We start from the raw sequence: 12566 nt of genomic DNA on the forward strand, positions 1-12566 counted from the left end.
GCAAAACGTTCAGGGCTGGGAGTGCTCAAGGTGGCAAATCACCAGCGGAAGAATATCTCTCTTCTTTACACATTTCCCAATATATCCTCTACTGGCCATTCCCAGAGACAGAAATCTAGCTGGACCTTTGGTTCTCCCATCTTTTAAATCTTACTCTCTTTTCCAGCTGAAATCTCCAGATCCAAAGGGAGAGAACGCAGCCCAGGCTGCGAGGTCAGGCCACGCCGAGCCCTGTCACTGCGTGTGCCCTTCCTTGCCGCGGCTGCCGGCTGCGACCCAAAAGCAGCCAGGCTAGGGAAAGACCTCAAAAATCACCATTTACCAGCAAACGAGCTCTATTATTATGATTTGTAGTTCAGTGACACTCTGAATTAAAAAGTGTGTGTATACCAGCCGGTCACAGAACTGGTAAAAAAACTTCCAAATATTTTTGGAGGGTGGGGGAGAAAACGCTCCCTTCCTCCCCCAGCGCGTTGCTCCCCCAGCTCTCTGCAGCCAGACCTGGACCCCTACCCCACCGAAGCTGATGCAGGTTTGCTCTTGAGGGCAGAAATGTGAGATTTGATCCAAAATGTACCTGTGGGCTGGTTTTAGAAGGGGCAGGATGGAGCCCAGGCCGCTGCCTGCTCTGTGCCGGGATGTGCAGTTCGTACAGGGATGTCTTTGGCCAGAACCCGGAGCCAGACGCTCTACGTCTGCACAACAGGGAGGATCCTCGTAGGTACTTCTCAGCCTCCACTTGATTTTCAGGCTAAAAAGGCATCTAGAAAAGCTTTGGGTTTCTGCTAAACATAGCAGGCGACATTTACATCCTCTGTGGGTTGCTGTGACTTCCCAGCTGGCTGGAAGCGCCTCCGGCTCCATCACTCGGAGAAGCACAAGCGTACCTCCCGCACTCGGAGATGGCTTGTGGTCCTCACCTGAATTCACCTAAAATCCTCTCCTTGCTTCTCTGCAAGCTGGGGAATGTTATTGTCGGTTTGCTGTTGAATTTTCACACGCGTCTAGCGAGCTTGCTGTGAGGTCCCAGAGAGAGCATGTCTGCAACAGGCTTTTAAACGAGTGTGATGGCAGGGAGGGAGGCGAGGAGGGGACACGGAGCACAGAGGTGATGATCCGCATGTCCCTCTCGCGAGCGCTCGGTTACTCGATCCGCCAGATAAAAGATCTTTATGTTAGATAAGCCGTCGCTGCGTTGACAAGCGCTGGGTTAAAATCAAGGAAGATACAAGCCCCACGGGAGCGGGAGGACGGGGCAGGGGAATCCCGCTCCCCGGGGTGGGTTTCCAGTGCACCGCTGTCCGTCCGTCCGCTCCCGCCGCATTCAGGACAGACGTCTCTGCACCCGTCCTGCCCGCTGAGCCCCTGCCCCGGCAGCTCGGTCCCTCACTTTTAGGGGTTACCCAAAAACGGGCTAAAAGCAGCGGAGCTTTTTGTGCACCCCGAGGGCCGGGCAGGGGGTTTGCTGCTGCTCACCCACCCGGATGCTCCCGGGCAGAGACATCCCTTCCCCCTGGATGTGCCAACCCACCCAGGACCTCATTTGGGAAAAATTAGTAAATAAATAACCAGCCCACACCAGAATCCACTCCGCCAAGCCCTCACATCCTCCCTCTGTGAAAAGTGGGTTCAGAAGAGTCAAGGTGTTTTCATGATGTGGGTGTGACGAATAAACTTAATCACAGGATACTTTGATCCATCTCTTGTTTTTAAAGGATAGTAAAAAACGAGAAGAACTGCTACCCTTTGTGCTTTTGTAATTTTGTTAATCGTGGAAACCAGCGAGACTTTTGCGTACTCAGCACTTGCATGCATTATAAAACATATTTGCAAAACACAACAACACTTGCTTTTATATTCTGAAGCCAGCGAGCATATCCTAGTTGGCAGAAAGCTCAAAGGAAATTTATGAAGACCCAAAAATCTTGCAGGAATTTAATTAAACTTTAATCTTGGTAACACTCATACATATCTGCTTCGCAGTGTCATCTGCAAGCAAAGCTGCTTCACTATTTAGGTCTCTGGGTCTTCTGCATTCAGTTCGCTGGCCGCTCATCATCGAGCCTGCTCACATCTTCTCACACAGCCCAGCTGGAGATGATCTTGCTTGAGCAAGTCCCTCTGTCCCGCAGATCCTTTACTCCCTTCTCAGATGCCAGAACGGGGCAGAACGGGGAGAAACAGAGCGGGGAGAAACCGCCTTTTTGCGCGCAGGGCTCCGCGGGGCTGTGCTCATGGCCCTGCGCAAGGCGCGACCGAACGAGCAGAGTCTGCAGCTGGGAAATTGCAATTTTTAGCTAATTGGCGCTTCGCTGTTGGCGAAGCCAGGGCTGCACCTCTCGCGTGGAGCACGCACCCACCAGTGCCCGGGGAGTGGGTGGTGCGTGGTCTGCTGGGTCCCAGCGTGGCCGAAATGCAGCTCCATCACCGGGCTGTCGCTACTCCTTGGCCTCACCTCTCCCCCTCGACGACAACATTTAGAGTGTGTTGAGCCCAGCCCAGGGTTCTGCTCGGGCGGGGAGCCGGCCCCGCTGCGTGAGCCGGCGGGCTGAGACCCCAGCTGGGGTTAGCAGGGGCCCAGCAATGCCCGTGGGAAGCAGGCAGAACGCTTTTGTGAAGGGAGGAAATTTAGACTGGATTTAAAAATTAAACTTTTTTAATTAGTGTACTCTTTACCGAAGAGCAATTCCATTGGCGAGTGCATGATTCCTCATTGCTTGAGGGATTTAAAACCAGACTACTCTCTGCTCCAAAAAAGTGCTATAAGCAACAGTTCTTTGCTTATAATGAACTGAAAATACTGGCAAGTCTCCACCGCCTTCAAATAGTTTCCCTTGTATCTTCAGAGGTTAAAATAAATTATTCTGAGATGTAACAGATGTAGAATGCAGTCAGTGATATTCCTCCAGCTTTTTAAGCTGAATTTTCTTTCTTCTAAACTCCGTAAGAAGCAGCAGTGGTTAACGTCCGTTCCCTCCGAGCGGGAGGGCAGGCGTGCCCCGAGCTGGGGCTGCTCTCTCCGAGGCGCGGCGGCGGTGCCCAGCACGGGACCGCAGCATCGCCGTCCTCGTGGGCTTTGGGAGACGGCACCGCTGGGACCTGCCCGGTCACCAGAGCCAGAAGCCCCATCCCGTCATGAACCCGTCGAGCCCCACGCTGAAACAAAGGAAACTTTATCGCCTGAACTGTCAGTCATACAAATCACTCCTGCAAATTAGCACTTCTATTAATGAAGCTACTAGAACCCCCCGCTCTAACAGCGGAGTCCTTCCAGCAACCTTCTGTGATACACCACCAGCAATAATTGCAATAAGAAGGATGAAAGTAATGCTGAGAACCCCGGGGAGCCCGCGGCCGCTCACGCTCCGGCGCTGAGGTGTTGCCGTAGGCTTTGCTGAGCTCTTCTTTCCCGGTCAGAAGTGACGGAGCCGTGCAAACCATCGCGGCGTTTTCTCCTGGGCTCAGCTGCCGCAGTCCGACGTGACCCACCGATGCGGTTTGGTGAGTGGAAGGGGCTGGATCCTCCCCAGAGTGTAAGCCTGGAGTAGTTCAGCTGAAGGCCACAGCAGGACTTTGAAGTAGCGGGGGTGCAACTGAAAAAGGACCTGTAGTGCTTTCACCGCAGAGCTCTTTTACGCACAACCTCGGATAAGATGAGGTGCATTTTTGGGGAGGTCTGAAGGGCACCCCAGGTCCCGTAGAGCCCCACCCCACGCCAGCTCTCCTCCCCACCAGCCAGTCCCTGCAGCAAACATCATGCAAGTCTTTTTCTGGAGCAGCAATGAAATAACATCTTTTTAAACGTCAAGAAAACTCGTGTGACAGTATTTCAACTCATACGCTCACTCGTTGTACTCATTTTTTGAGATTCTGGCAAGGGAGACTAGTTTGGGTTTCAGCATGAATAAGACAGGGAGATGTGAGAAAAGATATTCAAATGACCTAGCCAGTATTTGATGGGGAAATGCAGTGAGTTAGAAGCGGTTAAACAGGAATTATTTGACAATACCAACATGTCTAGATCAGGAATTTACACATCCACATGCTTCTCTTGTAACGACAGTACAGGGAAACCTTCTGCCCCTCTCCCTGGCCCGGCTTCCTCGCCGTCGCAGGACTGCAGCAGGCAAAACCTGGCCGGACCTGGCAAAGCTGGGCTCATGCCAGCAAAAATGATGCTTTTCTGTTAATGAATTATCTCCTGATAAATCACAGTCTTGTGGAAACTGGGCTGGCTATGTCACTGAGCTGTTCCACACACGCTTATTCTACGTATATAATCCAGCTTGGATTTATTTAGAAATACAGGTAAAACGTTAGATGGATGGCATGAATGCATTTTCTTGGAGTTGCTCACTGGCTGGAGATTGGAACTGGGAGAACGGAGGATAGCTCAGTAAACCGAAAAACAAGTCTTTCATAAGATTTGTGATTTATAGAATTGTAACAGAATCACCTTTGGGTTTAATGTTATAGAACATAGTAAAATGTTTTTAAAAATCAGTTAATTAGTCCCGGTATCTGGAGGAGGTCTCAGCCCAGGAGGATGTGCTTCGGTTACAGCCAGGACGGGTGACACTCACCCCTGGTTTGTGCTTTATCGGATTCCCAGTCACATTTCAGAGACATCAGAGTAGGCTGTAGCACATCACACGTTTTAGGAAGGGGAAATGTTACGATTCTTGCCCTCTCCTTTATCTATATTAAAAATAAAAAATAACCAGCCAGTTCCGAGGTGAGCAGCCCTGGTTCAGAAGCAGGGGGGTGAGCACCCAGCCTGCTGGGGTGCAGTCACCCCGGGAGAGCCTCCGCACCGGCAAGGCGAGCAAACCAGCAGCACCGCAGCTCTGCTGCATTTTGAAGTCAGCGCTGTGGTTGCGCATGAGTACGCTCAAAGCTGTAACCTTTTTTGATGACATAAACAAAACGGGCGGCAGCAGCCTTTCTATTATTTAAACAAGTCCTCAAACCCTTTGGCCTTCTTCCTTTTTCTTTTTTTTTTTTTTTTTTTTTGTTTAACAAATGCCAGAAGCCTTTTCTGTCAAAAAATTAAAATTGCCGGTGGCCAAACCACCAGATTTGTGCTTTTGGTCCGTGTCCTAATGGGGTGTTAGCGTTGGCTGCTGCTTCGGAAGTGGCAGATGGTTGTCCACACTGTTTATTTTGCATTTTCCTCCGTTCGGCCGCGGCGTCCGCATGTGCACAGCGTCCCTTGCCACGGGTGGCCCGTTTGGGTTTGCCAACTCATTGCTCCATGCCGAGCGCCCAATACCAACTGCAGTACAAGTATTGAACGGGAAATATTCCAGTGGCTCTTCTCAGGATTCATTAATGAGATTAAGCTGTAATTATGTTGCCTTCTGTTAAAATATTAACTAGCGCAGCCTCCGTCGCAGGGAGAACAGCCTGTTTCTGGAAGGGAGCTCTGCTGCCCGTCGCCCACCCGTGGAGCACCGTGGTTTGTGTGGAGGTTCCCCATCCTCTGCTTTCGGCCCCGGTGAGGAGCACCCACGGGCAGGTGCCTCCCCACGGGCACCTTGGGCTCACGCTGATTGCGAAAGGTCTCTTCTACGTGCTGGAAGGAGCCTCCGAAACGCTCTGCGGGGAAACGCTCTGCCTGGTTATTTGCTCTCCGCAGGGCTGGGGGGAGCTTCTGCCGTTGCAGGGAGAAAAACTCATAAAGCATCAGCTTAAGGAGGGGATGCGCATCCCTGAAGGAATTGGGGGGCTGAAGTCAAGCGCTCCCCAAGACAGGGAAGCCCGGGGTGGCCAGGCAAGCAGCTCATGGCTGGTCCAGCCCATGCACCCAACTGCTGCCTGCGGTTAATTATCAATCAGCCCCACTCTGTTTGCAAAATGGGCCGTAAATAACTCATAAACTTCACCAACACGTTCACCGTTTGCTAAGTAGAGCGGGAAGTGGCTGGCGGGGGCTGGCTCTGCCCCGGGAGGCTCACAGGCCCATTTTGGCTTTCCGCCTGTGAGACTGTAGGTGGGAGGAGGAATGAAGACGCGGGATCTCAGCTCAGTTTGCACAATCAGCTGTTTCGGTGAACGGCCCCCCAGCAAACATGTTTGTCGTAGTTTATGCGACATAAAGGAACAAACTGAGCTGAAGCAATTCCCATATTTCAGTTATTATTTCCAGGAAGCTTTGTTCTAACGCCGAGTGAACGCAGCACAAACAGAGAAACCAAAGAAGGAGGATGCCAGCTAAAAACAAATGAGTTTTCCATTTTTAAAACTTAGAAAATAAATTCAGAAAGGCTCTTCTCAATTTGTGATAAAACGCTAGCTGGGTTTACAGCAATGGAGGGAATTCTGCATTTTGAGCTCCCAGGACGGGTGATGGAAACCGTTCCCAGACTGCTTGTGTGATCTTGCCCTCCTCGGTATCTCCTGGAATTTAAAATGATCTGTTTATGAGGTTAGAAACAGTTTGGCAACTTACTATTTTGCACTCAAAAATCCTTTTTCATCTGAAGATCTCAGAGTAGTTTATAAACATGAAGGAAGCCACAAAACACCCATGCAGGGCCTGTCCTATCATACTTGTCCAACCAGGGTGTGAGCAGAGGCAGAGCCTGCCCAGGTTTGCACAGGAGACGACATTCCCTTGCAATCCGGAGAACTTCCTTTAAGTCGTACTGTAGCAGATTTGAAATACATATGGAAAAAGCAAGACAAGAAAACCGAAGGTAACATTTTTTTAAAGACATGGTCGAAAATGGGAGATTCAGGCAATCTTCTCCAAGGCAGTGTTAACTGCACACCATTCCAACGTAGCACCACTGATCCCGAGGTAGGAGCATCCTGGCATCACGTTTGGGTACAAGGGCAAACCTCTGCTCTTACACTCAGAAGTACCAGAGGATCCTGCTGTGAGGAGGACACATGCCTGGGAGCAAAGGACATTTCTGTTCCTGGTTGCTCCCAAAGGCCACATTAACCCCTTTGGAGGTTAACTCTGGAGGAAACAGAATTCACTGGAAAACACCCCAAAAGGCAAGCTGCTCATGGCCAGAGGGGGCAGGGAGCAGGACCAGGGGCTACTCTGGCATCCCGCTGTGAGGCTGGCTGGTAGCCAGTGCCCCTGCCTGGGAAAAGGCAGGCAGTTGCCTCTCCTCTGTCACGCTTTTGCTGTCAGTCCCAGGAGCATCTCTTTACATCTTCCTCTCTTGAGGGGCTTCTCGATGCGTCCTCGAGCCCTGCGCCCCAGCTGCAGACCTCCGGGTGCCTCTGCTTGTAAATAGGTGCTGAGATTGGGGCGAAGACTGTGCAGGTCTTTAAGCATCTCCCACTTCAACTGACTTGCTAGAAAGAAAACCCTGATGCTTGACGCCATTTACGAGAGGAAAAAGAGTTGATGGTGCAACACTTTAAAATAGTACAGGAAGTCCCATGTTTCAGGTAAAACTCGGAATTGCCAACAATATCACACACCACGCTGCCGGGGAGGGAAGCCCTTACCGATGAGGAGGTGGGAACCGCTGCCGGTGTGTTCCTGCCGCCTTCACCCTAAGTCCTGGAGGCAGGGACATGACTGTTCCCCCTCCCTGCAGAGCCCGGTTCCAGCAGGCTGTGAGGAGGTCGTGCTCAGGATCCTGCTGGTGAGTTAGCCTGGATTTGTAAATCGTATCTGAAAGGCATAATCCAGCACTTAATTTATTGATTGCTTTGACTTCCCACTCCATCTACTTTTTCTGACACATTTAATTTTAACCTGTGTTGCTCACTACCTGCAGGGGTTAATTTTCTCAAGCTTGCTAATGTGTCTCATGACCTCTCAAGTCTAGTTCTGTTTTGATTTGTTCTGTTTTTCTGTTGAAGAACTAGAACAAGACCCGCAGCACAAACCGGACACGTTTTGTAATCTGAAATCAGCTGATTGCCGAGCATACATTAGATGTACAGGATGGTGTAGGTGTCTCTGACACAATGACTGACTGTCTGGGGTGTAGCTGTGCTGCTCTGTCCTCTCCCCTACTTGAACATCCACACAGGTGGTTGTATGTATTCAGGACTAATTAAAAGAATCTACATTTGCATATTCTAGACTGTCTTGTCAATTATCTGCTGTAAGACACGGTATGTCTGGGGACTCAGCCTTGTGTTAGGCGGAGTATCCCAAAATAACGTGCAGTCTTGTAACCCAGCACTGAGTTCTGACTATTTGCAGCCACAGCTCTGAAAAACACGAGCCACTCTCATATGGCATTCTTAAAAATTATGTATTTTGGGATATGTCAGTCATGAAGGAGCATAAAGCTAGCGTTGCCCCAGTACACTGAAGGCAATCCCACTGGCAGAGACGCAGACAAATCCAAATCTGGTCCCCGGTCCTGCAGAAAGAATCGCTTACACGCTGTCTGGGTGCATGCTGTTCCCAGATAACGAGATGCAAAGCAGCGTACCGGCATTTTTCATTCAGAGCATAAATGCTCACAGTGAAAGGACATTGAACTTTGGAGCTCATGGGAGGAAGCATCTGATCCAAAATTTGGCTTGCACTCTGAAACAATTGGGACTGCCCGACAGCCGCATTCCTCCTCGGCGCACATTTATTCAGACAAGGGGACGTGGCCGGGAGGCCGTATGGTGCCAGAGTGAGGCAAATTTGTTGGCAAAACCTGGGACTCTGGTTTAGTATCTGCTGCCACATGGGACGGGCACACAACCTCCTTGCGTGACCCACCACTGAACAAAACCACTTCTTTGAGGCAAATTTTCAGGGTTACTGGAGCAGTTAATCCTACACACCAAAACACTCATTTCCTCTTGACTGCTGGCAGAGGGGGACGGGTGGGTAGGAAATATGGTCCCAGAATGAGCCCTGGCTACTTCTGGCTGCTCCACAAGGAGCTACCCATCCTCTGGCACAACCCTGCACTGGCTGAGGCTGGTTTTCAGAAGGAGATGCTAAGACCCCGGGGCAAGATCCGTTAACCAGGACCTCAGCTGTTGAAATCATCTCTCTGCATTTGGGTGACTACTGGATTTAGAGGCTGGGTGGGTGCTGTGCATGAAAGAAGTGGGGAAAAGCGAGATGCATCAGTTTTGGCTGCCTAATTCCTCTCACTCTTTCTCCTTCATGGCAGCTAATGTAAGAAAGAGGAATCCCACCGTGTAACAACAGGTACAAGAAAATAAAGTCTATGATTAGAAAAATAAATGTGTTCCAGTTAACATCAACTTCTTTCCAAGTGTGCTGCAATAGCCACACATGAAAAAGTGTCTGAGATGCATTTATGAGGAAACTTGAGTGCCTGAGCTGAATAACAAAAGCCAAAGAAAACTTAACAATAATGAATCAAAGTGTTTAAACAGCAAGGGTATGTTCCATTTAAGTGGCATCAGACTGTGTGTACAGTAAAATTTGTTATTAAAAACGCTCAAGCTTTTCCATACTTGTTTAATGCAATATTGTTTCTCATGCAAGGGCATGACAGATACAAAGTCTGTTCAGCTGCTGAGCAGAGAGCCGTAAAAGCACAGAATATTAACACTTTACAGAGCGTGCTTCTTGCCAACTTCCTTCATCACCAGCATCACCTAACAGTAAAATCAGAACTGAGGGGGAGAGTCCTTGTGTACATCTTGAAATACTTTATACAGAATTATTTTCAGCATTTCTCTGTTTAAACAGTTTCTCTGTCTGCATGACTCCTACACAGAGCACCCAAGCAGAGAGACCATTATAAAAAGAGGGAAAAAATATTTCAGTAAACCACAAAGTAAACTAGAGGGCAGCTGGAGAAATACAGAGAATCCAGTCAAATACAAAACAAAGCTAGAAGCCTTAGCAAGCTGCTTCTGTGCACCGGGAAAAAGCTTCCTGAGAGTTACCCAAGTTTTTTAAAAGCAAACACTTCAGACAATATAAGTTGTCCTTTAAAACTTCTGCTACAAACGCTACGGCTGGAGAGTAAATATTATGACAATACCTTGGTACAAAAGTAACGGGGGAAGCTCAGTCAGCCCCTCTGATGCACGGGGAGGGGGGAAGCACCAGCTTCTTACAAAGTCCCGCTGATCCATCCATGGTAGCCACCGGCCTCTGGAGGGGTCCCAGTGGTGGCAGCGAGCCCAGGGCACGGGCTGCTCAGCACTCAGCGATAAATAGATGGCCAGATCTGGAGTCTGGAAAAACAGGTTTAGAAATAACTTTTTTTTTTTTTTTTAATAGTTGTTTATTTGTCCTCCTATCTAGTGCTTCCTAGGAGTTCTCCTCAATGAATAGTTTGTTCCTGCAGAACTTGGGATAACTGGCAGTGCCCCAATATTTTCTTTTCGCTTCCTGGGTCTTATTATTACTGTGGAATTTATCATTTACTGCGGTTTCTCCATTGGGAAATGTTCCGTGGCTTTGGTGTCACCTAGAGCAGAAGTTCTGTGGATGCTTCTGGACTCTATGTTCTACACGACGGCTTGAACCTGGGGGACTTAGGCTCTGTAGTCAGTCCTTTCCAGTCCTTAGTCTCTAGGAGGTACGGCAGATCTCTGATGCATTGTCCCACCGTGACTGGACAAAAAACGGAGCAAATGTACATGAAAATGTGTGACATCTTATCCCGTGCTAAGGTGACAAAAACAGCGTTACAGGATCCAAAGAACTGGAGAAGCTATCCATGTATTTGCATGGGCAGCTGCTGTGATTATTGCACCACATGTGATACTGCTGATGTGCTGTTAATAAAAGAGAAAACTCATTGTCTTGAATTATACAGAACTCATTACAATTTTCTATTTCAGCCAGACAACACCAGTGTTTATTGCATTTCTGTACAAATTGAGTCATCCTTCCTTTTTTTAAAGCAATTAAACAAATTGGTGCCATTTTTATTTGGTCTGATTCATTAAGTGAAATTATAAGTTTCAATGTAATTAGTAAATTTAAGACTGAGGGAAAGGCGCTCCATTTTGCCTTAAAAATCTGACAGACAGTTCATTTCCAGCAGTCAGTTCAGGATGGGCAACGACGGCCGTGAATGTGAGACAAGGGTGCCACCTGCAGACTGCCCCAAACCCTGGAAAATGGGAACAAAATGGAACCCCGGAGAGCCGAGGCAGGGTGCACAGCCGGGCAAGAGATCTGCTAGTGCAGCTTCATAATCAAACAAAAACACGATACATTTCATAATACTGTGCCACCGCTGCCCCCAGATGATTTAAAATAAATGCTTTTCATGTATGCAACATTCAAGAAATATGAACTCTGCTATCATTTTTGAAGAAACGTGTTCTTCAAATATAATTCAATTTCTAATATATAATCTAAAATTCCCTGCAAAATATGCTAATCTTTTTCACATGTGTAAGCCAAAGTTATGCATCTTTTATACTTGCATATCACAGCTGAGGAAAGAAATGTGGCCCCCTAAATTTGAGTGGGCAGGAAAAGTATCACTGAATCATACAGAAAGCTTTTAGGAATCTTGTTTTCAGTACTTTCAATGTCTAACCCTTCTAATAGAAATGCAGCCACGGTAATGCTGCTGTGCCTCACTTTTCCACGAGTTCTCTTGTTGAAGTCAAAAATAGGCTCTGACTAATGCACTGACACCACCACGATGATGACTAAAGCTCATGACTGCTCTGAGACGCGGCTCTAAAACGTATGACGGTGCATATTCCAAAAAGCACATGGTGCTGGGTACAGTACTGACTCAGAGGCTGACTGGCATGAGTTCATACAAAGTCACATCGCTCCTCGGAGAAACGATGTACACCCAGCAGCAGCTCAGAGCTCCCAGGTTCCTGCCGGTGGCTGCTGACGGCTGCCCACAGCGGGTAGAGGGCCAGCAAGCCCTCAGGTGTGCCCAGAAAGGGGCTTTTCGGGGAACTTCCCCTTCTGGATGCACAACCTTGCCCGTGTGGCTGTGGGGACTGCTGGCACAAACCTGCACGCTCTCCCCTCCCTCAAGATGGGCCATACCCCCCTCAGCCATACACCCCCAAACCATAGTCCCTGTATGTCACGCTCCCCCACAGCTGTACACCCCCAGCCATTCCCCCCGTCAGCCCTCACCTCGTCAGCCCCCCCTCTCCTCAGTCCCCCCTCTCCTCAGCCCTCCCCTCTCCTCAGCCCCAGACCCCACCACAGCCACACTTCCACAGCAGCCGCTGCCTCCCCGCCCTCCACCCCACCTCACACAGAGGCGACAAAGCCCGTGCCCTCAGGCAGCATTTAAAATCGGGATTTGACACCGCGATGGAGGCGGGCGAAGCACCGAGCGATGGCGACCACCCATGGGAAAGAGAGCACGGACGAAAAGGCGCCCACCCGCCGCCACCTCAAGATGGCGCCCGTGACGTCACGAGGAGCCTCCACCACCAACTCCCCGGGAGGCGGGACGGGGGGGTGGGGCTTCTCCCTCACGGCCTCCGGTAACCACGCCCCCGGGAGGCCCTCGCCCCGCCGGGGTGCCCCGGCGAGCGCCTGATGCTGCCGAACCGCCGCCGCCGCCGCCCATCCCGTTTCTCTCCGTCCCGCGGGGCGGTACCGGCGCTTTCTCGCACCCTCCGCCGCTCTTGACCGGCGTTCCGTTCTTGTGTTGTGCGGCGTC

The 12566-nt window shown here is 49.8% G+C and overlaps 1 long non-coding RNA gene across 1 annotated transcript; it reads right to left on the minus strand.

The window, feature by feature from the left end:
- Window positions 1-1925: 1925 nt before the first annotated feature.
- Window positions 1926-11702, minus strand: LOC116960199. Its single transcript, XR_006164571.1, has 3 exons — window positions 11667-11702; window positions 9945-10686; window positions 1926-7639 (listed from the first exon to the last, which is right to left on the minus strand). It is a non-coding gene; the product is annotated as an uncharacterized LOC116960199 (long non-coding RNA).
- Between the last annotated feature and the right edge of the window lie 864 nt (window positions 11703-12566).

This window comes from Tyto alba, unplaced genomic scaffold (genome assembly GCF_018691265.1).
Source record: "Tyto alba isolate M040663 unplaced genomic scaffold, T.alba_DEE_v4.0 Super-Scaffold_7, whole genome shotgun sequence".
Classification (NCBI taxonomy): Eukaryota; Metazoa; Chordata; class Aves; order Strigiformes; family Tytonidae; genus Tyto; species Tyto alba.